The following is a 25323-nucleotide window of genomic DNA, read 5'->3' as shown; positions in this document are numbered from 1 at the left end:
CCAATTCAGAAGAACCTACGCACCCCATTGTTCATAGCAGCACAATTTACAATTGCTAAGTGTTGGAAGCAACCTAAGTACCCATCAGTAAATGAGTGGATCAGAAAACTATGGTACATTCACGCAATGGAATAAATACTATGCAGCAGAAAGAAAGAGGGAACTCCTACCCTTCATGTCAGCATGGATGGAACTGGAGAGCATTATGCTAAGCGAAATAAGCCAGGCAGTGAAGACAAATACCATATGATGTCACCTTTAAGTGGAACCTAATCAACAAAACAAATACGCAAAATATAGCCAGAGACATTGAAATAAAGAACAAAATGACTGAGTAACCAGAGGGGTAGGGGAAAGGAGATAATGAGGGAAAGAGGGGAAGAGTTGTCAAATAACATCTATAAAGGACACATGGACAAAGCCAAAGGTGGGTGGGACTGAAGATGAGAGGCGGGGCAGGGGAAAGTGGTGGCAGGAAAAAAGACAACTGTACTTGAACAACAATAAGAAATTAATAAATTTTAAAAAATGACTGAGTGAGTACAGAAGCAAGTCTGTATCAAATTTTGTGTTAAGATTGAACATTCCTTAGCACAAACAATTTGGATGATTCAGAAGGCCACAGCTATGGACAACTGATTATTGGCAGCTTCATCAAGACAATATGCCCACTTCATGTATCATCAAAAAGCTCTTGTACAGAGCTTTTTGGCAAAACATCAAATCACCCAGGTAACTCAACACCCCTACAGCCCAGATTTGGTGCCCTGTGACATTTGGCTTTTCCCAAAACTAAAATTATCTTTGAAAGGGAAGAGATTCCAGACTGACAATGAAATTTAAGAAAATATGATGGGGTAGCTGATGGTGACTGGGAGAACTGTATGAGGTCCCAAGCTACCTACTTTGAAGGGGACTGAAGTGTCATTTTCCTATGCACAATGTTTCTTGTATCTTATATCTCCTTCAATAAATGTCTCTATTTTTCCTATTATATGGCTGGATATCTTCTGGACAGACCTGGTATAATTGCTAAATGTTTCATAACCTATAATCAGTTTTCATGTTCACTTAACATTCATGTAGGAATAGTAAGTTACCAGTAGACTGAGGAAATGCATGTTAATTATATTTAAATTATAATTCATTTAAATGTAAACCTAAAAACTAAAGCCATGTAAAGTATTTTTTATTAAACCCAATTTTATCACTTTGGTAAAAAATAATATAATACGATCTCAGTTACTCTCTGTCAAAGAAATTCCCTTGATATTTTACCTTATTTAATTTCTCTGTAAGAAACCAAATAAAATAAAAAATATGCAAAGGGTACCCAAGTTACAAGTTTTTGTTTACAAATAAGTGTATTATTATACTTAATTTCATTTTATCGGAAATATTCTACTTCTTGTCTTCATTATCTTTTCCTCTGAAGTTCTCAGCCAGTTTTCATTCCATTGAATAAACCTGGAGATTCAAAGGCTTTTCCTTCACAAATATTACAAATATCTCCTGTTATAATATCATGTAAGAAATTTAGTGAGAAAGCAAAATAACTGTCAAAATACATAGATATATTATCTAAGAAAATATTTCATTTTGACTATAACATCACTAGAACCAACACGTTCTTTAAATACATGAATTGTTTCTGTTTTTCAGCAGAAGCCATTAAATGTAAGGATCTACCATTATACTATGATAAAGTGTTTCTTGTCATTGGCTGGGCCTTTGAAGCATCATTGTTTCCAGAATTTGGTCTTTGCATCCATTGATCACTTGACTAGATTTTTCCAAGTGAACATGAGATTTTCATTGGTTTAGCAGAGGAATGTCTTTATCAAAGTTAGGAAGTCATTTGCTATTTGTGCACCTTAAGAAACAAACACTTGTCACTAAGCCCAAGAAGAATTCTCCATTATTAAAAGACTGTCCAATTTCTTAAACTTTTTTTTTTTGCTGGGTCACAGTGACCTACCTGTATGTTGGTGGAAAGCCCCTGGACACAGTATTTTTATTTTTCGATGTACCAAAGAGCAGTGCAAGTAGGCCATCAGTTAGGATTGTTTCTCCAAAAGTTACTAACCTTACATCTGCTATGAAGGTTCAGAGGCAAATTCATTTTGTGCTGCTAATTACTCCAAGAATTTTATGCAGGAGAAACCTTGTTAAAATGAATGACCTTAGCAGCTTTGAAGAGAAGAAACAAGGAGAGGTTGTACTAAAAGTCCGATATGCAACCTAGTAAGTATAAAGGAAAGTAATGATGGATATTGTTAGCAAGCAGTTGCTACTCAAGATGATCCCTCTAGAGCTGTGCTTTCATAGTAGCACTATGTGACTATTTAAATTTAAATTTAAGTGAAGTAAGATGAAAAATTCAGGTCCTCAGTCAGCCACATTAGCCACTTTCAAGTGCTCAATAGCCACTTAAAACTAGTGAAACTAGTGTGACTAGGGCTACCATGTTGGAGAGCACAGACATGGACTGTTTTCATAATTGTAGAAATTTTTGGAGTGGGTACGGTTCCTGTTACACTTCTATCCAGTTATGTTCCAGGGTGTGCCATTGGATGCCACTGAATTCTAGGTGCCTTACAAATATTGTCATTTGAGTCTTACCTCAGGAAATAAGAAATATCCATGGGTTACTTTGAGGAAAATGAGGTGAAGAGAAAATAAGAGCTGACCCAAGATCATAATTAAGTCAAATCATTTGAATCAAAGGAACTTTATTTTTTTAAGTGACAGCTACTGTTACTGAGATAACTGCCTAGAATTAAGCAATAGATTCTGCCACAGATCTGGATAAGGACAAGAATAGGTACCATGTCCAACTGGGAAGAAGAAGAAAAAGTACAGGGTATTTGTGGTCTCACCAAAGAGTTGAGATTCAGTAGGGAACAGTTGGCACAGGCACAAGAAACTGAAGAAGAAATTCAGTTAGAGGATCCAGGCAGTGAGAGAAAGGTTGTACTTAGGAGGTTTGTGGGTTCCCAGGCTCACCCTAGAAACAAGGCTAAGGACCTCAAGACTGGTGTTGAAACCACTAAATAGACAGATTAGGATCCTAGTTCCCTTCTAAGATTGAATTGGATCCAGTGTTTAGAGGAAGGAAGTTAAGAACCTCTAGTTCAATACAGACTGCCATTCTCAAAGCCTTGGAATAAAGAAAATCCACAATCTCTGTTTCTGTTTTGAAACTCAATTTAGCCATGAAATTTCAAAAGAGGAAGATGCCATATATTCAATGTTCTCAGATATTACTATACAAAATCAAAATAAGAGAATGTGATGGAAATATAGAAAAAACATAAGGAATTATTGAGTATTTTACTTCAAGATGATTGGTAATGAAAATATACTACCCCACTCTATATATTATAAATTACTCTTGTATAGAACACTGTACCAAAATCTCAGATCACCCAGGATTGTCCAGCCATATTTTATTGCAGAAAAACTTTCAGTGGTGTTTGTATTTGGGAACTTTCTCTTATGCTACACAAGGAAATAACTCCAGTCCCTGGTATTGTTAGTGAGGTATGACTAGTGTGACTATATAATTTGTCATCCAAATATAGACACTTTTGACAATGAATATAATTATTTATAATTATACTAGAACCACAGGTGTAAACCAGAACGGTTAGAGGCAAAGCACGGCACACTGTCCCCCTAGTCCAGACCACAGCTGTGTGCAATTGGATCAGCCATTTCCTCACCTCATTTACCAAATGTGACCCATAGGCTGCTCTTTTCTGTCAGCTGGTTTGCAAGGTGATTGGAATAATGATGTAAACACATAGTATTGGAGATATCCAATACCCTTAAGTAAAAATAACTAGTGTGGGAAAAATGTGATTGATCGTTATTGCTGAGTTTTTGTTTAAAAGGGAAACCAGTCACAATACATCCAAGAAAAAAGTGTCTAATAACAAATTTCCTCTTACCATGGTAGAGAATGAATATTTCTCTTCAACTTAATAAAAACAATTTCCTTCTATCTTAAGGCATCATATTTGATACTCTAGTCTGATTGTGTCAGTAGTAATCCAGGGAATTTGGAGGGCATTTTGGTTGTCACAGTGTTCACGATGCAGTCCTGGTATTTAGTGGGTGGGGACCTGGAATTGCAGATGGATAGTCTCACATGGTGAAGAAATGAAGACATCCATCAGGACCCACCAACATTTCAGTGGATGAAAAATGTGTTTACAAATATATAATCCTAAAACTTAATTATTTTTGTATATAAATACACAGTATCTTTTTTACACTGTTTTATAACAACTACCGCACACATGGTGGGGTTATGCTCTTGTTTTATTTGGCACTATGTCAAGAATTGTTTGCTATTTCAAAAAATGACACAACAGAAGGCAACACCACTCATCATATTTGAGTAGCATCACTACACATCTGCATTTGTGCCTAGTGTTCAAGGTGACCCTTGCATGTGTGTAAACTTTGATAACTTAATTATTAATTAGAGTCTCCCAGTGTAGTTATGCCCTAGCATTTACATGTTGAAATACTTATTTTATCACAAATTATTTTCCTTTTAATTTCTTTTGCAATCTATTTTTACACTATAATTACAACATTATATTGACTTAAAAATAAGTGTGTGGGCAGTTTATATTATCTATGAATTTTATTTAATATAGTACAGGCTATGTTATAAAATATCTGGTATAAATAAGGGCCTTTGGACTGCACAGGACTGTGGACCAGGGTTCCAAGGCAGTGCTACCCAAGTGTAGTCCCAGAATTGTCAGGGAGCATTCATTAGAAATACAGATTATTAGGCTTCATTCCAGATCAACAGAATTGTAACCTCTTAGGTGGTAGCCAGGTGATCTGTGATTAAACAAGCACTCTCATACATGCTTTTAATGCATACAATGATTTGAGGATATTTACTCTGGGTAAGACAAAGGTGAATAGTAACAAATTTTCTTCAGAGAACATATAGTCTAACAGTAGATATAACAACATCTTCCTCCTTTAATTATATGAGTAAGAAATTTATACTCTTCCTCCTTGAATTATATGAGTAAGAAATTCATAATACTTTGGTATTATGATGACCAAAAACGTAACAGAAGTTCGGCAATAGCCTAATTGCAGAGACTGATATACTGAACATGATGTGTCAACAGCAAAAGCTAGGTCCTGAGGCAAGTTTAAACTATACTACTCTGATTCAAATGAAAAGGACTCATGTTGTTAAGACTCAGTAGAGTCCTAAAAACATACCCAGCAGAGTACTTCAACTGTTCCAAAACACGTCATTCTCTACATTTTAACAGGGAGTGAACAGCTGGGATGTGTTATTAGTAAGCCAAGTTTTCATAGACTTTCTGGTTTTCTTTAGCCAAAGTCTTACAACAATCTTTGGAAAAATTAGTGCCTGAAGCTATAGGAAGTCTTCAGTTGTTATGGAGAACTGCTGAGTAAGTCAGGTCTCAAAGATAACATGCCCACAAGGACTTGCATTGACACCTTTGACCTTTCCACCTTGGAAATGCCTTCACAAGCAATTATACTATTCTCAACTGTCTATTTACTTTTAAACAACTCTAGTTAAATGTTAAGAGTTATTCCAATGACCTACTTCAAGAATAGCAGAAAAAGCCTAACGAAATCAATAGATTAAACTGAGAAGCTCTCAAATAAATGAGCAAGACTCAAGTCAACATCTTAATAAAAGTGCAACAAATTGTTAAGTGCCTATGTGCATGGGCTGCACTGAGCTAGACCTCACCTTAAAAAAAAACATAAACAGATCTATGTGGAATCAATGTAGAGTGAAATGCTTTTTCCCATCCACTTTCTCTCTATTGCTTGTGTGTGTGTGTAATTGTTCCAAATTGTCAGTAGAGTGATCTAACTTTCAAAGATTTACCAAAACCACTCATAGAGATATTCTTCCTATATTTTTATTGTCAGGAAACATCCTGAAACATTATCTCTTCCTGCCACCCACAAGAAAGCAGGCTTTGTAAGTAAGGCTCTTCAATGGGTTGCCTCATATTATCACCTACATGAGTATTTATTTCTAACTTTGTGTCATTTTCAAAGCTTCTCACCAAGCATGACTGAATTTCAGCAAGTCCATTAATGTCAGGTTCTATATAGGAAGATATTTTCAAAATATTTTTCCATGCTCATTGTTCATAATCCCATGGCTCACAATGACTAGTGTCCTTTTTTATGGTCCACAGGCAATTGCTGTAACTCTATAACCCCTACGGTGAGTGGATGGAAAGAAAGACAGAAAGAGAAATGGTGCTAGTTCTTTGATAATTCATTATGCAAAAATCTAAGTGCTAAAGTCACCTGGATAAAAGTATAAATTTTCAAACATACTTTGGCTGGAGACAACTCCACTTTAACATTCACATCCCATTTGGTACAGAGAGCTTGTGAAAGAAGCATTTAGCAACAGGTGGCCCTGGTTGCACTTAAGGAATTCCCCTAGGGAACAAACACATGCTTACACTGTGGATTCCCAGGCCAGTAAATCCAAGTAAAAATTACAACTCCCAGTACCCAGATCATTTAGTTTTACACAATGGAGTTCTTCCTCTTTGTTGGGGATGGAAAATGTATTCCTTTTAGGAAAAAAAAAAACATAGTGTAGTAGAAGAGGGAAAAAAGTTTGAAAGTTAACAGACTCAGGAGATAATAAAAGTTCTGCCAATGATCAGCCCTGGGATTTGGGTCAAGAATTTAAGATTTCTGTTCATTAACAGTGTCAGTGTGTATAAAATTAAGAAGTTTAAAAATCCTACATGGCCTGTGAAAGGAATTTAGGAGGTGCACATACATTACTTTGGACAAAAAATTGGTGTGTATCAGCACATGCTTTCCACACATTTTTTAAAGGTTTTATTTATTTATTTTTAGAGAGAGAGGAGGAGAGGGAGGGAAACATCAATGTGTGGTTGCCTTTCACATGGCCCCTGCTGGGGACCTGGCCTGCAACCTAGGCATGTGCCCTGAGTGGGAATCGAACCAGTGACCCTTTGGTTAGCAGACCAAGCTCAATCCACTGGGCTACACCAGCCAGAATGCTTTCTACAGATTTTTACAAGAATAGATATGACCCCAAAATTTTAAGAATCATTGGATTAAATTTCTCCAAGGAACTTCTACTACACTAATGTCCTATTTATTTTAACAACAATTTATTGAAAACTTTTATAAGACAGTACACTGTTTCAGGCTCTTGAGCTACATGGAGAGACAAACACGTAGACCTTGCCTTATTGCTAACTATTCCATTGCTTTAAAATTCCCAACCATAAAAAAAGAGAACAACAGCACCAGATTTAATAATTCTTACAATCTGGGTTCAATCCTCATTTCTTACTAAATTTTTTTACTGAATCTCAGGTAACTTTTATTCATAAAGTTGAGTATATTACCTAGAGGTATCTGCATTCCCTGAGAATTTATGACCAGTGCCAAATGCCTGGCCTAACCCTCAACTTCTTGAGCCAGAATTTTCATATTAATGAAAATGATTCTTATATTAAATTTGAGAAGCTCTTGTCTGTAACACTCAGTAGTTCTACATCACCCTTCTTGACTAAAGAAGAAAATGGCCCTTATTCCAGAGGAGCTTTGACCTTCGTGTCATTATTGCTTTTGTCAACATAAGATATTCAGATTTCTCATCACCATGTAGAACAATCCAAAAAAATAGAACTAAATTTTAGGTGGAAAAAACTACCTACCTATTTCTGTGTCAAAACATTTTTGGGTATTTGTTGAGCTAGATATCCTTAGCATGATTGTGATTCATAGCAATTGGTCCATAAATTTTGAATGCATGAATATCAATAACAGTACAACAAAAAAGTTATCAGGAATCTTTAGTTGGAAGGAAAAGAAATAACTTCCACTTCTGGCCAAGATGGAATAACAGGGTAAACATGATGTTTACACTCCCATCTGGAACAAGAGAAAAGCAGGCAAAATATATGAAACAACAGATTGCAAGACACATGAGGCAACAAAGGACAGTGAGGCCTGAGAGATGGTAAAAAAATTAAACGAGCTTTTCCATTACCTCAGATGATTGCGATGTGATAGTTTCCAGGCCACAGAACAGGGAGGGGTGCTCAGGAAAAGCCCAGCAGACTATTTACTGTGAGGAGACAGAGCTGAGAGCCTATGGAGAGCATCTACGGAGAGCATCATAGCTAATGTTGACAGGACAGACTGCCGGAGAGAGAGAGCTGCCTATGGAGAGAACCCTGAAGATCTGCAGAGTGTCCCCTTGTGTATTGATCAGTCCTCATATGTGAAGAAACTCCTTGAGCCTGAGGAAGAATCACCTGAAAAAATTAAGCACTGTTCTGTCTAACTGGACTCACAAGGGACTGGAAATAACACCTGTTCCCATCCACCAGATTAGGAAACATGGAGATTCACAGCTCATTGTACAGAATGCATGGAAAGAGCTTTCCTTGGTAGTGACAAGTAATTAGCCCCAGACTAAGCGTTGCTCCAGTCCCACCTAACAAGTCTTAAAAACAAGACACAGAAAGAAATAAACGGTTTCCAAGTGATTAAATTGTGTCTCTAAATAAAACTCAAGAGTATTTAGAGGAATGCAGAATTACTCAGCACTCGAGAAAGTAAAATTTACAATGTCTGGTTTTCAATCAACTATTATCAGGTAGGCAAAGAACAAGGAAGATACCACCCATTAGGAGGAAATAAATCAATTATGCCAAACCAACCCTGAACTGATACTGATGTTAGAATTGGCAGACAAAGGCACCATTAAATTTTGAATAAATGAATTAATTAGTATCATTTTTTAAAATTAGGAAATACAGCACTTTTAGGAGAAACATCACCACCTCGTGGTATTTCCAGGTATTGCCAGTAAAGATATTTAAAACAGGAGATGTGATTTTTCTTGGGTTTACAAATACTCATTAAAATAATTATAACTACTTGTGTAAGTAAACAGTTGAACATTTTTATGGACTATTTATACAACCAGTATTCAACAACTTGTACAAATTATACATAAGTACATGGGCTAGTACCCAGAATTATGTAAATTAAAGATTCAATTAATAAATAGGCTTCCAGAAACAGTTCTAAAAATTAAATGTCATTTATTATCTAGTGATAAAGGTATTGTATTCCTTATAACAGAAGTAGCATTTTTAAATGTAATTTCAATATCCTATTATTGCCCATTCCTATCCTATTATCTGGATTTTCTCTTCATATAAGTGATTTCCATCTAGTTTTCTAATATACTCATTTATGTGTTTATCATGTGTTTTTTCCTATTAGAAAGCATGATCTTTGAGGTTTTGTTTTCCCACTGCATCTTTAATACTAAAATAATCTCTGCCATTTCATAAGCACTTGATGGACAATGTTTAAATAATTATGTTCAGTAAACAAGACGAATTTACTGAGTCCTAATGTTTCAATGATCAGGTATAACTAGGATATATGTAAAAAATATCATGTATTTCTTATGTAGTTATGTGCATATATTATGATTCCAAATTCATTTTATGGTAAATTTTACATGGTTAGATATCAACTCTGTTGGTCAATTTTAGTTTCTTTCTAGCCAGAGGATTATTTATCTGGCAACTAGATATTTGATAGTATAAAAATACTTAAAAGCACAGCCTGCAGAATCAACCTGGAGTCAAACCCCGACTCTTACTTAACATGTATATTGATCAAGCCAGTCAAACAGGCACAGAAACTATTGTAGGTACTTTCAGTAGAGGGATTTTACTACAGGGATTTGATTACCCTGCAGATAGAAGGTTCTAGAAGCAAAAAAAAAAAAAACCCAGAAAACAGTCTTCTAAAACAAAAAGCAGGAAGACATGACCACTTCTAAGGTTGAAAGTTAAACTTAGAGACTATGTTGAGGAAGCAAGAGCTGGGGCTGCCTGTTGGAAGACAAGCTCATCAGACCTGCTGAGACCCTGGCAGAGAGGTTGTCAGATGAGAGCTGGAGCCATAGAGGTACACAGCTACTGACAGATATGTAATCAAAGTAGTTAGAGGAAAAGGGAGATATATTCTTACTTGCCGTTTTCTTCTGCCCTCTAATCACCTGCTCTTGCATCCCATTGCCTGTAATCACCAAACGCCATTTGGCAAGGAAATCTGAGAAAAACACTTTGTAGGGGTCTCTAGACTCCAGTTATCCATATTAAAGTTGCCAAGATTAATATTTTCTCCCCTAGCTTTGCCTTAGGGTCTTTCCACACACTTTCTCTTGCTCTAGAATAATCTTCCTTTATCTCTTCACTCAGTCACCTATTTCTCGTAGTTCAGGTTTTACTTGTTACCTCCTCAAGATGCTTCCTCTGATCTTTTAGATCTGGCTATGTTTTTCTGTTATACATACTTTTGAAGAATGTACTACATCCTTTAAAATAACATTAGAATTTGTGATTATGAATTTGCTGGTATAACTATATTAAGAATGTATTTCTTTTTCATTTGGTGAAATGCCCCATGAAGTCAGCTTTTCTCACTGTAGACCTTTTAGAAGTTAGCACAAAGTTGGTACTCAGTATATACAATTGACCTTTAAACAACTCGGGGGTTAGGGGCACTGACCCCCATGCAGTCAAAAATCTGCATATAATTTTTGACTCTATGGTATTTTTCAATCTGCAGTCAGGATACTTCAGTTAGCAATGCAAAAACACTGTTTCATATCTGTGGTTGGTTGAATCTGCAGATGTAAAACCCATGGAGAAAAAGGGCAGACTACATCTCTTGAAAAAAATCCATGTATAAGTGGACCCGGGCAGCTCACACCCATGTTGTTTAAGGGTCAGCTGTATTTGTTGAATATTTCTGTACTGGTATCTTGATTCCTGTTCTTGAAACATGATTAGGACTCTGGTTTCATAGATAGACAAACCAAGTGAATCCTTGAAAGTCCAACTCAAACTCCTGGACACATAGAGGTATCAAATTGCCACTCAAATCAGTTTATTTAAAAATCCAGAAGGAAAGGTATCAAATCCTTCTTGACTCCACACAGTCTTTTTTACAAAAAAAAAAAAAACCAACTAAACAACTTAACATTGTCTAATTCAATTTCACAGATAATTTTAACATCCGTGTTAGTTGGGATCCCAGAGAAACAGAACCAATAGGATATATGTAAGATGATATTTATTGTAAGACATTGGCTCACATGATTATGAAAGCAGACAAACCCCACAATCTGTAGTCATCCAGTGGAAGACCTAAGAGATCTGATGGTGTAGTTCCAGACCAAGTCTGAAGCCTGAGAACCAGGAGAGCTGATGGTGTAGTTCCAGTTCTGATGCCAGCAGGCTTGAGAGCCATGAAGAACTGATGTTTCAGTATGAGTCCAAAAGCCAAGAGAAACTGGTGTCTCAGCTTGAAGGTAGCCAAGCAGGAGGAGCTCCTTCTCACTGGTGGGAGGGTCAGCATTTTTGTTCTATTCAGGCCTTCAGCTGATTGGAAGAGGCCCACCCATAGTTGGTAGGGCAATTACTTTACTCGGTCTACTGATTTAAATGTTAATATCCTTAGAAACATCTCCCCAAATGCACCTACAATGATATTGACCAAATGTCTGGGCACCCTGTCACTCAGGCAAGATGACACAAAATTAATCATCACAAGTTCATCCCTTGTCAAGTTGGCACCCATTTGCATCTCCATAAACCACACTTCATTTCTAAAGAAAGACAACAACTAGGTCATAATTTCATTTAACATGATACAACTATCCTGCATACAACCAAAACTTCACTAACCCTTTCCCCAGAAAATGAGGTAAATTTCTTGAGTGATGTTTACTCTTCTTCTTGATATTCCATGACTTAAATACTCTGAAGTAAAAATAGCAATACTTAAATACTCTGATGTAGAGTCAATACATTTTACGTTATATGATAAAGGATTAAAAGAAAAGAAAACAAAGATGAGTGATATATATATATATATACACATATATATATTTCTGTATTATGTTTTTTATTATATATGTATTTATAATTAAAAAAAAAGAAAATACTCATGACAATTACAGCCCTCATGTCTAAAACTGATTATGAAATCATAGCTGGTAGTTTTATCTACTTCTTCCACTCCCCATCTGTACTCCCTTTGTCTTCAGCAAGCATCTAAACCTGGTGTGGGGTAACTAAACCCCACACACCCCTGGTGTGGGGTAAGCAAGCATCTAAACCTTGTAGGGTAACTTTCATTCTTGAAGGTCTGGACCATTAGAAGTTCTGCCTGGATTGTGTTACTGCACTTTTTCCATTGACCTCAGTGACAGGGTCTGGTAATACTAAGAGTCATTGAAAGGGATCTCCTGTACTGCAGACATAGTCTTCCTCACCTCTACTGTAGAGTAGTAGTAGAGTCTCTATTTGTAGTCTGGATCAGTCATCCCAGCCACTCCCTTTTTCAACTGTTGACTCAGAGGCATGAGGAGCCCAACTTGGCTGGGTTGCAGTCTCTAAGTCCATTTCAATGCACTCATTGTTGTGTCTACTGGTGGAAGAATTTCTTCCTTTGGAACTTAGACTTCTAGGCCTGGAGAGCATACAATTTTTGCTAGTGGGTCACTAGGGATAATAGTGAGTAGTACCACTCCTATTTACATCCCTTGATTTCTGGGCCTATGAATCCTGGCTGTATTGGAGCAATAGTACCATATATGCATATATTGCACACTGATTCACAGTGCACATAGGCTAAAGGTCATTCTACCATTCTGTGAAGCCAGTTGCTTCAGAATGGTGGGGAGCGTGCTAAGACCAGTGAATTCCATGAGTATGGGTCATTGCTGCACTTTAATGTTTCTTAAGCAGAAGCCATGTGTTGGGAATACCAGGACAATGGATGAGGCATTACATAAGTACATGATAATAGTTTTAACAGAAACATTGCATGCAGGGATGGCAAATCCATATCCAGCATAGGTGTCTGGTATGGTAAGGACAAAATGCTGGTCCTTCCTTGGTGGAAATGGTCCAGTGTAATCACTCTGATACCAGTTAGCCTAGGGAATATTGCCATGTCGGGAATTTAGTGTTGGTCTTTGCCACTGGCAGAAGGGGCACTCAGCAGCAAACATAGCCAGGTCAGCCTCAGTGAGTGAAAATCCTTGTTGCTGAGCCCATCCATAATCTCCATCTTGCCACCATGGCCACTTTTTCATGAGTCAATTGAATGATGACAGGTGTGGTCGGGAAAGAGGATGACTAGTATTTATACAATGGGTCATTTTAGCTACTTGATTATTAAAATACTTCTCTGTTGAAGTCACCATTTGAAGGACTTTCATGCGGAACGTAAATATCTTTACATTATTTTTATTCAGAGAGTTTTATACATACTTTTTTCTTCAACTCTCTTGTCATCAAGTTCCTAGTCATGTTCTTTTCAAGTCCCTGACCATCCTGCCAAACCATTAGTGGCAGTCTCTCAACATACAATCTCACATCTAACCATTTCTCCTTCCAAGTGAGTGAACAACCAGATGCATTGCTCAAATGTCTGCCCACAAGGATTTCTCTTCACCACTATCCTTCAGGGCTATAAAAAGAGGCCTAATAAGGCCTATTACTATAGCTACCCACTTTCAAGTGATGCTTTTACATCATGTAGAATCACCTGTAAACCTGGCCCAAGTCTTCTCTTCCTCTGTCAGTGAATGTAGAGAACTCCTCATGAAATTACAGGTACAGAATGGGAGAGAAAAGGCAGGATAGCAGCAGTGGAGACCATGGGCATTTGGGCTACCTCATGAAACTTACCCATGCCTTCAGGGCCTGCTCAGGACCAGTCATACATACACCCATTTTATTGGATGATGCAGTGCTGATATGCTCATCCAACTTTATGACTTGGTGGGTCAGGCAGCACCCAGCTCATGATGTGCATCTCAGGTTCCATGGCAACTTGCAATTTGGTACCTATGATCAAGCATTTAGTCTCTAGTGAGGCCCTGTAGCAGGCCAAGAGTCACTTCTCAAACGAAGAGAAAGAGAGATATTATCTGCAGAGGAAGGCATGGAAAGTGTTTGTTCCAAATCCCTGGGACCTGTGCTGTGCTTCACCTATGGACTCCATACTGTACCTTTAACTGCCACTGGCCCTTTAAGCACTGTTGGATCAGCTGGATGTGATGCCTAAGTGGCCGAGTAGCTAGCACAGCAGCCTTGACCTGCTGTACTGTCATCTTCTGTTCTGGGTTTTACTCAAAACTAGCAGCTTTTCAGGTGACTCAGAGAATGGGCCACAGTAACACACTCCATTGAGAAATATGTGGCCTCTAAAATCTAGGGTGCCCCTGGGCATTGCACCTCTTTTGTGGTTGTGGGAGTGGCCTGATGCAACAACTTATGCTTTACTTTGGAAGGGATATCTTGACAACCCTCATACCTCTACACCCCTAAAGTTAAGACTGAGGTAGAAGTACCCTGAATATTAGTTAGATTTATTTTGTACTAATAAGTTGAGAGCAGTTGCTACTTCTTGCTTCCTTGATTCAATCATCATAATGTGATCAATATAATGGGCCAGCGTGATGTTTTGTGCAAGAGACAGATGGTCCAGATGCCTGTGATATGAATTATGACATAGGCCTGGAGAGTTGGCTTATCCCTGATGTAGGAAGTGAGGATGTGTCCAGGTTTTGTCAGCAAACTGCTTCTGGTGGTCCTTACTAATGAAGATGGAGGAAAAAAGCCTTTGTCAGGTCAGTAGGTACATAGCAGGTACCAGGGGTGTGTGTCAATTTGCTCAAGTAATGAAACCACATCTGGTATAGCAGCTGCAATTACAGTCATCCTTTTGGGTAAGCCTATGACAGTCCACTCACTCAGGATTCATTGGTCATTTGTATAGGTCAAATAGCAGAGCAGAATGGGAATATGATGGGAATCATTACATTTTCATCTTTCGTGTCCTTTTGGGGGGCGCTAACCTCTGTGATCCCTGAGAAATGCAGCATTGCTTTGGTTCATTATTTTCCTAGGTTGAGACAAGTTCTAGTGGCCTCCACTTGGCCTTTCTTTCCACAATAACCCTCACTCTACAGGTCAGAGAATCAATATTGGAAGTCTGCCAGCTGCTGAGTATGTCTTTTTCCATCATGCCTTCTGGAACTGGGGAAATAATCATAGAATGTGTTCAGGAACCCACTGGGCCCACTGTGAGATGGACCTTTGCTAAAACAGCATTGATCACCTGACCTCAGTAAACCCCACTCTGGGGACTAAAATGATGTTTTGGGTCTCTTAGAATCAGCATCAGTTCAGAGGCAGTGTTCAATAGTCCCCCAAAATATGTGATTATTTCTTTTTCCCCAAAGTACTGCCACTCTGATTAATGTCTGTGAGTGCCTTTGGGGAAAGCTGAGAAAAAGACTAATATGAATTTTGGAAGTATACCAGGGTCCTTCCTCAGTAGGAAGGGATCAGGGTCTGTAAATTGGCTTAGATCTGAGAACTGATTGAGGATCTATGACTGCTGTTTATATCATTCTGGTAAGATTTCTGTTCACTTGACCCAGAACTTTCCTGCTTATATAGATCAAGTAAGAATTTATTAGGCTTCTTATCTACCTCAAGGAACATCATAATTAACTATACAATGCCACACATCTCTGTGAATCAGACTATTCTGCTTGTTTCTTTGACCCTGCTCTCTCTTATCGACACCATGCCCACTTTGTCTTTGGTGGTCAAGTGCTGTCTTTGGTCTGAAATGCCCCAGCTAATCTTAGATCTAATTGCTGTCATTGTATTCTCAGTTCCCAGATGAGTCACAGTCACAGTGTTCTGGTATATGAATGTACTGAACCAGCCTTCTGATTTCCAGACAAATATAAATACCAACAGATTTCTTCTTGTTGTTATGACCAATGAAAAACTCTAGTGTTTGAAGACTACCTAAGTCATCGATCCTAACATAAAAAGACTTCTGGTAACCATTGAGGTCTACTGTGAGAAGAACAATAAATTAAGCCTAACCAAGAGTAATGCAAGTCCCCATAAGCATGAGTATATAGAAGTGGTTTTCTCCACTGGAAAGACATATGGGAATCAGGAATGGAGGCAGGAGGTAACTCTGATGAAAAGAATGTGGGGCTCTTCAGTTCACTAATAACTGTGAGATGTCATAAAGATGCTTTAATAATAAGGAGAACCATCCCCTGTTTCCCCTGAAGCTATAAGAGCTGGTAATATGGCTTCAATTTCAAAGCTCACACACAATTCTTTAGAAAATCCAGGGAGGAAATGTGCTAACCTCAGGTCAAGGGGCTAAGGATGCGATTGCAGTATCAGGGATAAATGTTGGAAACTATGCTATCACATAAGGATCATGAAACCATTAAAGATATGCCTGCTTGAATGCATTTCTATCTCTTCACATAAAAATTTCCACATGGCATCTATTAGTCAGTTGGTCTATCAATTCCAAGTTTTCCACTAAAGATGACCTTTTCCCTTATTTTTTAATAAGGGAAATAACTTTTAAAAAAAATATGCATGTCTGCACAATTGTTTGCTCTAAAGAGCTCTTTTAGAGATGTCAAAGATTATAATATTGAGTACTGAGCAACTAAGGTGAACACTTAATGGAGTTTTCATACCTTCTCTCACAGAAATAGATAGTAAACAATTTGTAGGACTGTTAGATATTCAGTATATGGAAGTATCTATTCTGTTTGCTACTAATTTGAAGTTCTTCATCCATCAGTACCAAAAGTAATGCTGAGTGAAATAGGCCAGGTGTTGAAAGACAAATAAATACCATATGATCTCACCTTTAATGGGAAGCTAAACAACAAAACAAACAAGCAAGCATAAAAAAAAGACACTGAAATAGAGAACAAGGGGACAGTGACCAGAGGGGAGAGGGAAGGGAATTTAAGGGGAAAAGGGGGGAGGGATTTGGAGGAACAAATAGGAAGGACACAGGGATGAGAACTAAGGGGGTGGGAATGGGAGGGAGGTGGGGAGCAAGGGGCGGAGGAGGCTGGGATGGGAGAAATAGACAAAAAACTGTACTTGAAAAATAACTAAATAAAATTTAAATAAAGTAAAATAAAAGTAGTGGTATTGATAAAAATGTGATGAAAAATTAGTTTCCTATTACTCTACTTTTCATTAGTTTTGAGTACTTTAGTAAATCTTTTGTGATTTCCAGTCTGCATGAACTCAAAACCAGCTTAGTGACCATTGCTCAAATCTGAGCTGACCAGATGATGCAATAAACAGCCAATGGACTTGTGTTGTTGCTGGAATTGAGCCAGTTATTTGTCTGATGCCACTGGAAACTGAAGTAGAAGTTGAAAGACTGTGTATATAAATGCAAACTCTGAGTTTGCTGTGGCAACTCATACACAGCTTCCCCCATTAGTATGACATCTTTATTGCCTCACTCTGAACTGTCCCAATCTCAGTTCTGCTTTAGGTCAAGGTGCTGTGTTGACACAGAGGCCCGCATCTCTTTATCTCACATTTTCTGAGTGCCCACCATGTCCCAGACATCTTGCTGGACTCACTAAGGTACAGTGGTGCACCAAGAGAGACACACATGGACTATACACCCAATCCTATATCATTTTTTCTCTTGTCATCCCTGTCTTTTGGTAGTCCTCTGTTTCCTGGCAGAAGAGATGTCCTTCCCATTCAAGCACGCAACTCTGGTTTTCTTTAGTCATACATTGGTCAGGCTGTTCCTCTGTAGAGCTAGCCCCTACTCAAGTGATGTGATCTCCAGTACTATGAAAGTCAATGTCCATTTCTCTTTTGCTACAGGCCACACCCAGGAGACTGTCCCTGGAGAGCCATGAAGATACAGTTCTGAAGAAGAGTTGCTGTGCTGGCAGGCATCAGAAGACAGGGGAGATTTGTGCTTTGTTTAGTGCATTTGAATTTTCATACCAATAATTTAATTATTAGCTTTGTGAATATTATACAAGTTATGGCATAATTGAGTTCAGGGCAGGAAAGGCTGCTACAAATCAAGTCCTTTCTGCCTCTAACTTTTCCACACAAAGAATTCTGATACCAAGTGTTTAAGTGTTTTTCTCACACTGTTTGCTTGCTTGGGAATTAAAAAAAGTAGGGAAAAGAGCAGAGATAAAATCTAAGTATAACTCATATCTAGAATCTAACTTACTATTATGAAAGTACAAGTTTAATTAGATGATAAATTATTATTATTCTAAAGGGTCAAGCTTCCATAGATTCTTTCAATTAGTACAATTAAGAAAATAACTATAATTTCTTCTTTAAAATACAGAAATTAATGAAAGTACTACTAATTCTCTGGGAACCAGGGGTAAAAGAGTCTAGAGCACAATCACATATAGATAGGCATGTGTAGTTAATGTATTTTTAGCATCTATAAGGAAGTAATTTTTAAAAATTGGACAAAAGAGTATGTATGATATAATCTGTTTCCACTTTTTGAATTAAAATATGTTGGGGTTTTTTTTTTACACTTTTACCTTTCTATTTCTAAAATTGTCCAAAGTCAATGTAATTTTTGTAAAATGTCCTAACGGTTCAAAATCATTTGACTGCCAATGTCTAATTCTAAACCTGATGTTCTGGAGAAATGTGTGACCTAAACCATGCCAGAATGTCTCGTTTTATGTTTAAATGGTCACAGATTTAATAATGGAGTGCAAAAGAAAAAAAGGCTTGCATTTAGCTACATCTTTTACTTTTCAAGCACTCATCCAAGCATGCCCAAACACTGGAGAATGCCATGCACTTTAAATCCATGGCATCATGGAAAAGGCCCACTCTGGACTCTGTACATATTAACAAATTATGTCCCATTAGGTCAATGCAAAAATTAATTGTGGGATGATTCTCAAATCCACATTGTTTCTTGGCTCTGTTGTGGGCCACTCAATTAGACACCTCTCAAGGCCTTTGCACTGGACTAAACACAGCTAATTGTTCCATTTCTGCATGGAGTGATTCATCTCCCAGATGTCCCAGACCTTTCAACAGCTCTGCTCCACCAATATCTTGACATATGAAAATAGAGTCATTTGGGACCCAGGCAGAGGGGAGAGATTGGGAAGCAAATAGAGCAGGGTATTCTTTACCCCTGCCCTTTGGTATGATTAATCTTCAGTGAGAAAAGGACTCCTGAATCACTCTCTTGACAGGACAGACCCCCTGCCCTATTTGACTTCCCACGTGAGGAGAGATGGATGAATGCTTCCTTTTTTCTCTTCCTCCAGGTGCAGCCCTATTCACACTCAAGCCTGACAGCACATAGTAGAACAGCTTCTACTTGCCCATTGCCTCAGCTCTGTATGCTTTTCCCCTCCACTGTTCCTCATTTGTTCACATCCCAGTGACAGAGCCAGCCAAAGTGAAAATGCATGAAAACCCAAAGATAGTCACTTGTTTCCCTATATCACTAGAGTAAGTGTGTGTGTGCATTTTCTTACAGCAAACACAGCTTCACAGTAAATCTATAGAGAAAAGTTCTTTCAACTCTGAGCTATTGGGTTAGCTTTAAGTTTTTAGTGTGACTGAATTTTTGCCTTGTCTTTGCATTTTACTTCAACTTTCTTCTTTACCTATAGCAAATAATGTTATTAATACATGATAATAACTGAGTATATAATAATAAGTGTTCTAGAATAGAGAGAGGTGTCCAATCTGCTTTCTGTGTGGTTTCAACTATATTTAAAAGAGCTAATAAACTTATTACTATCAAATTTATTTTTTATGTTTAACATAGATTGACAAAAAAGCTTCTGATTTAAAATGAATTGAGAAATTGTTACTTAAAATGATGTCTTAACTTTATATGGATCCATATCTTGAGTTAGTTTAGGCCCTACCAAAAATAATTAAGCTAAAAATAGGTAGATTGAGTTCTCTAAAAAAAAAAGACATTGAGACTGGGGTATGAGTGTACATAGTTTATTTGGGTGGTGATCACAGGAAGTAAGTTTGGAATGACTCATGGAAGGGAAGGCAACCTATAAAGGGAACATTATCAAGCAAGTTACCACTGTGCACAGTTTGATCTCAATGGGGAATTCTGGGAGACCACATAGAACCTTTAACTCAAGACTTACCCCATTTACCAAGCAAAGGTGCTGGAGTACATGGAACAGATGGATTCACTATCTTTAACTAGTCTGGGCTCAAAGGCTGCTTCCAAAAGATGTAGTAAAACCTGTGCACCCAGGCAGAGAAGACTTTATCATCAAGTTGTCTTTAGGCAAGTAGATGGAAATGAGGCTGTTGAAGGGCCACTGGGGAGCACAGAGATGGCAGGGCATCTGCAGTATCTGTGCCATCATTTTTTACCTTCTGAAACTGGTAGGAATGATCATGGCTTTAAGCTAATTATTGAAACCTGGCACTGCTGTAGGATATATATGGAAACCACTGACTTTAAACTTTCAATAAAAGGTCACCCTTGACTCCTCATTTTGTTTCATCAACTTATCTGACTTTCTGTGCCTGCTCCTTGACTAGATCAACAACATGGCTATTTAGTCTGAGGTTACAACTGTAGGAGAACCTGTTTATTTGTTTATTTTTGCAAGCGTGGTACAATGACTCTCCCCCTTGAACTGTTTGTTCTAACTTGATACCCCAACATCCTTGAATGTTTTAGTGCATTTTATACAATCAAGGACATTCTCTTACATAATCACAATACATCTATCAAAATCATGAAATTAACATTAATGTGTAGTAGACTGCTCTGCCTGATTTTAGGATTGTATCTCTACCCCTTGCGGCTAAAGGCTAGAGATGACCTTTGGAGTGCCAGCTGCAGGAGACAAAGCCTGTCTCTGGTAGCAAACACTGCCTCAGTTCCTCTCCCTTCCCCCAGAGCTTGGTCAGAAGTCAATGACGGGTAAGACCCCTCACAGCAGGGGGCAACCTAAGCCAGACTCGATCACCTGGGAGGCCTTCATGGAAGGACTCAGGGGACTGCAACAGAGAGCAAAGGACTCTCGCCCCCCCAGCTTTGTCTAAGCCTGAGTTTCCATGTACTCTGGGAGAAGCGCTTCCTGGCTTTAATCCTATTAAGCCTGAATACCTGATGGGGAGAGGTGCAACTCCTTGCCTTGATAGATCATGTCCTGGGGGAAAATCTGGCATCACAAAGACTTGCTGATTAACCTGTGAAATCTGCTAAAAGTGCTTTCATTCATATGATAAGGGTCCAAGAGGAAATGAGTTTGTCTCCCAAAGTTTCTGCAACTCTGACTCATAGTAAGCCCTCAGACCTCTTTGTAATGTTATCTACTGTTTGATCCTTGCTGCCTAGTACTCCTGTGTATCACAACCCAATAAAAGGCAATGGAGAAAGGCGCTCGAGGCCTTTTTCTCTTAGGAGAAACTGGCCACTGCTGGCCTCTTTCTCCCCAGAGAAACTGGCCACAGCCCACTCCTCCATCCCCAAATAGATCCAGCATGTCTCGGCCATATTTACTCACTTAAGCGTGTCCGTGGCACCGGGGGGACCTAGCGAAAGTAGTTGCCTCCACATTAATGCATTTCTATAATCTAACCCTCAAACCCTGTTCAAGTTTTGCCAATTGCTTCAACAGTGACCTTTACCATAAAAGTGATATGGGGGGGCAGCCAGGGGGCCCCCCAAAAAAAGATTTGGAGTGGTGTCCAGAATTCAAAGTGTATAGGAATATTAGAGAGACATATAAGATGTCCTCACACCTCCCCCAGGGGGAAGAAATGAATGGAGCCAGGCCATTGATGTTGCTATGCTGTTTTGCATAGCAACAGTTTTGCAGCTAACCTCCAGAATGATTATTTAACATATCTATAACCTTTAACTGGTTTCATAGATATGTTAAATAGCTGTGGCCAAGTTTGGAGCCAGGGAGAAGGGAGTGGCTGGGACTCAGGATGTAACTAGGGGCTGTGATCCGGAGTGGGGGAGCACCTGTGTGAGAGCTTGGAAAAGACTGGCTCCAGGACATGAAGGGTCCCCGCTTGGCCAAATAAAGAGAGAGCCACACAGTTTGGGGCAGAGTGAGGACCCCCTCTTGGTGAGGTGAAAGAGGGAGCCACGTGGCTTTGGTGGGGTGTGGACCCCTGCAGCTTTGGTAGAAGAGGCCCACGCAGCTTTGGGATGCCCCCTTTGGCCGCGTGGCCTGGAAAGCAGGAGAGACTTTGACTGGAACTGGGTACAAAGAACTCTTGCCAGTGGACCATGAGAAGGTACCACAGTACTTTGGATTAACTCGAGGTCCTGGATGGCAACACAGCTAATGGCACCAGCAACCTGAAAAAGGGACGTGTGCTCTTTTCCTGATTTCCGGAGTTGGGACAGTGGGAGAAGGGAGCTGTGTGGGTGTAGGTGTATATCCTAAAGGACTTTGATATTTTAGTAGAGGCATTAAGCCTAAATAGCATTAAATAAACATTTTGTTTCCTTTTCACAAATCTCTGGCATTGAGAGATGTCTTTCCAGTTGGTGGCGGACAGAAGAGCTCAGTAGATATTAGTATTCTGTCCTTGGGAGGGGCCCCTGTTGTATAGCAGTTTTCAGCATCCCTAGGTGGGCCAAATATTGTATTGCCCCTCCCTTGGACCTCTTGTTCGGTAACAAAAGGAGTCACTTTAGAATCATATGATTTCACAATGTACAGTATATAAAATCCTTAGGTTGTATACTTAAACATATATAATTTTATTTGTCAATTATTCCTCAAGAATTAGGGGAAAATAAAACACTCCAGTAAATTAACTAAAAAGAAATGTTTCATTACAGTTGCCATGTCTTTTCAGTTTTTCAATCTTTACAAGTTCCTTGGTCATTTTTTAACTTTTTAAACCTTGAAAGTTTTGAAAATTACATGTCATTATTTTGTACAATGCCCCACAGTTTGAATTTAGGTTTATTTTCTTATTTCTTCATGATTAAGCCATAGATCACTGGAACAAATATTACAGAACAATTAGTGTGTACTCACTGTTTCATAAATGTAACACATGATTTTGATACGTCCCATTACTTGTGATCACTTGGTTGAGGTGGTGTCTCCCTGCACCCTCCAATGTAAAGTGTAAAATTACCAACTTCACATTTGTAATTTTGAAGGGAGAAGCCCTAGGAGACCTTTGCTCACCTAAGACCCCAGGCGCCAGAGGAGAACGATAAGGCCGATAAGGCTGTCTGGGAGAAGCAAATAGCTGGATAGTCACTAGGACTGGGGCTAGCACCCCCGCTGATAGAACCAATTTTCACATTTAGCCTTTGTACTCTGCTTCGGCCCTGTAGATAGAACTAATTATCGCATTCTGCTTCTGTATCCCACTTTGCCACGTAGACAGGAAGACCCCTAGGCTATATAACCCCCAAGAATCCTTTGTTTGGGGCTCAGAATTTGGAGATTGACTCCTCTGGGCCCATGCATGTTAATAATAAACCTCGTACTCCAGAATCCCTCGGTGTCTGGTTGCTTCATTTTCCTATAACAATTTAAAAATATTTTGAGGAGAGATACTTTGAACCATGTAAATATCCAACTAGTCATCAAACTTTCTTTGTTGATTTATGCATTTATGTATCAGAATATTCTTGCGTATTTTAATTTTATTCACTGACTCATAATTTTTACTACCCTATGTATTGTATTGTTTAAATTATCACAGTTTTGGCCAATAGGAGCCTCTTATGGCAAGTTTGTCTTTTTGACATGATCTCATCTACCTTTGATCATTTCCTAGGAAGACTTTTAACACTGACCAGCCTAATCAACTATAAGGTAATTGATGAAGGCCCAACAAATAATATTCCACTAAGGGAAAGCAAAAGAATGGTATGCAGCTAATCTCCATTACCACAAAGAAGAGACCAGAGAATAAGGAAAACTGAAATCTGTGGCATGAGAGGTTTGCTAAGACATAAGGAAGCTTCTATATGAAGTAGTAATATATATTAGCGTTGAAATATTCCACATTGAAAATCTCGAAGTAGTGAATTGATCCTAATCTTTCTCAGATTACTTAAATGTAGAATCTATTTTGACTATTTTGGATCAAGGACCCCAAGAGATTATAGTTATAGCTAGAAAACTGTGGTTTGGACTACAAGAGAATATTTTTTCATAACACAAATAATTTTGAAAGACTAAAAATCAATAAGTTAACTGAATCAGCCCATATTTCTTCAAAACATTTTGTCAGGAAGAGGATCTGATGGTGTTTACACTGGCAGAACTATGGATGCCAACACCCACCACCCATGCCAATTATCTCTTTTCCCTGAGATCATGAAGTCACCAAGAGACAAAAACACACATTGGTCAGAAGCCAATGGAAAATAAGAATACACTCTGACCAAGTCAATGCCTACAACCTACCAGCAAAACAGTGTGAGGAAACTGAGTGTTCCACCTCCAACCTCTGATCCTAAATCTTAACATATCAGCTGGTCACAGTGGAGCAAGCTACATGAAACAATGGGAGGTGTATTGTGGTTATAAAGAGAGTAAAGGAAAGAAAGATGGTTTTCAAGAGTTATTGCTTCTTAGCATGAAGTTATTGAAGAAGTAAACAAAGCTCCTATTTAAACCACAGTCACACTGCCACTTGTAACTCTAGTACCATAAATGGCCTGAACTCAGCATCATGATCAGCAAATCTTTTTCACGTTTTTGTGCTCACCTGCATATTCACAGTGCTGGGGCCTAAGGTGTTTGTCAGCATAACTCATTTGAAGATCCTGGCTTTAATGGGGAAAATATATATATCTCAACAAATAGAAAACAAGATTAAAAAGTGTGAAATGCTAGTAATAGTACAGAAAAATAGACAAAAGATAATGTGTGAATAGGTTTCTTTAACAGCTATTTGAATTTTAAAAAATTTTATAAGTGAGATTTTCATTGTTGTTATTGTTGTTATTATTGTTATTATTATTGTGGACCTGCATACACTACCTGTAGATTTAGGAGATTTTTCTCAGGTCATTGCACAAAGGACAATTCTAACCAGGTGTTTAGGGTCATGAGTTCGGTTCACTCATTGGATGCACTTTCTCTGGGCTCAGTCAACTCAAGCCAGTGCAGAAGAGAATTTAATGAAGGAAAAGAAATGCTACCAGGACCTGCTCCAAGGCATCTTAGTGTTTTAAACCTAATGCCTGGCCTCCTTATGCCTTGGGTTAACCATGTGTAAACAATTTCTACTTTTCACATCAGAAGCAGGCTACCTTTTAGAGGTAGACTGACTCCTTGGCCATAAAGTTTATTAGTCCACTGGCTAAGTTTATGAA

The sequence above is a fragment of the Artibeus jamaicensis genome, unplaced genomic scaffold (genome assembly GCF_021234435.1).
Source record: "Artibeus jamaicensis isolate MK-2021 breed Jamaican fruit bat unplaced genomic scaffold, CSHL_Jam_final contig_685, whole genome shotgun sequence".
Taxonomy (NCBI): Eukaryota; Metazoa; Chordata; class Mammalia; order Chiroptera; family Phyllostomidae; genus Artibeus; species Artibeus jamaicensis.
This window is presented reverse-complemented; position numbering follows the sequence as displayed.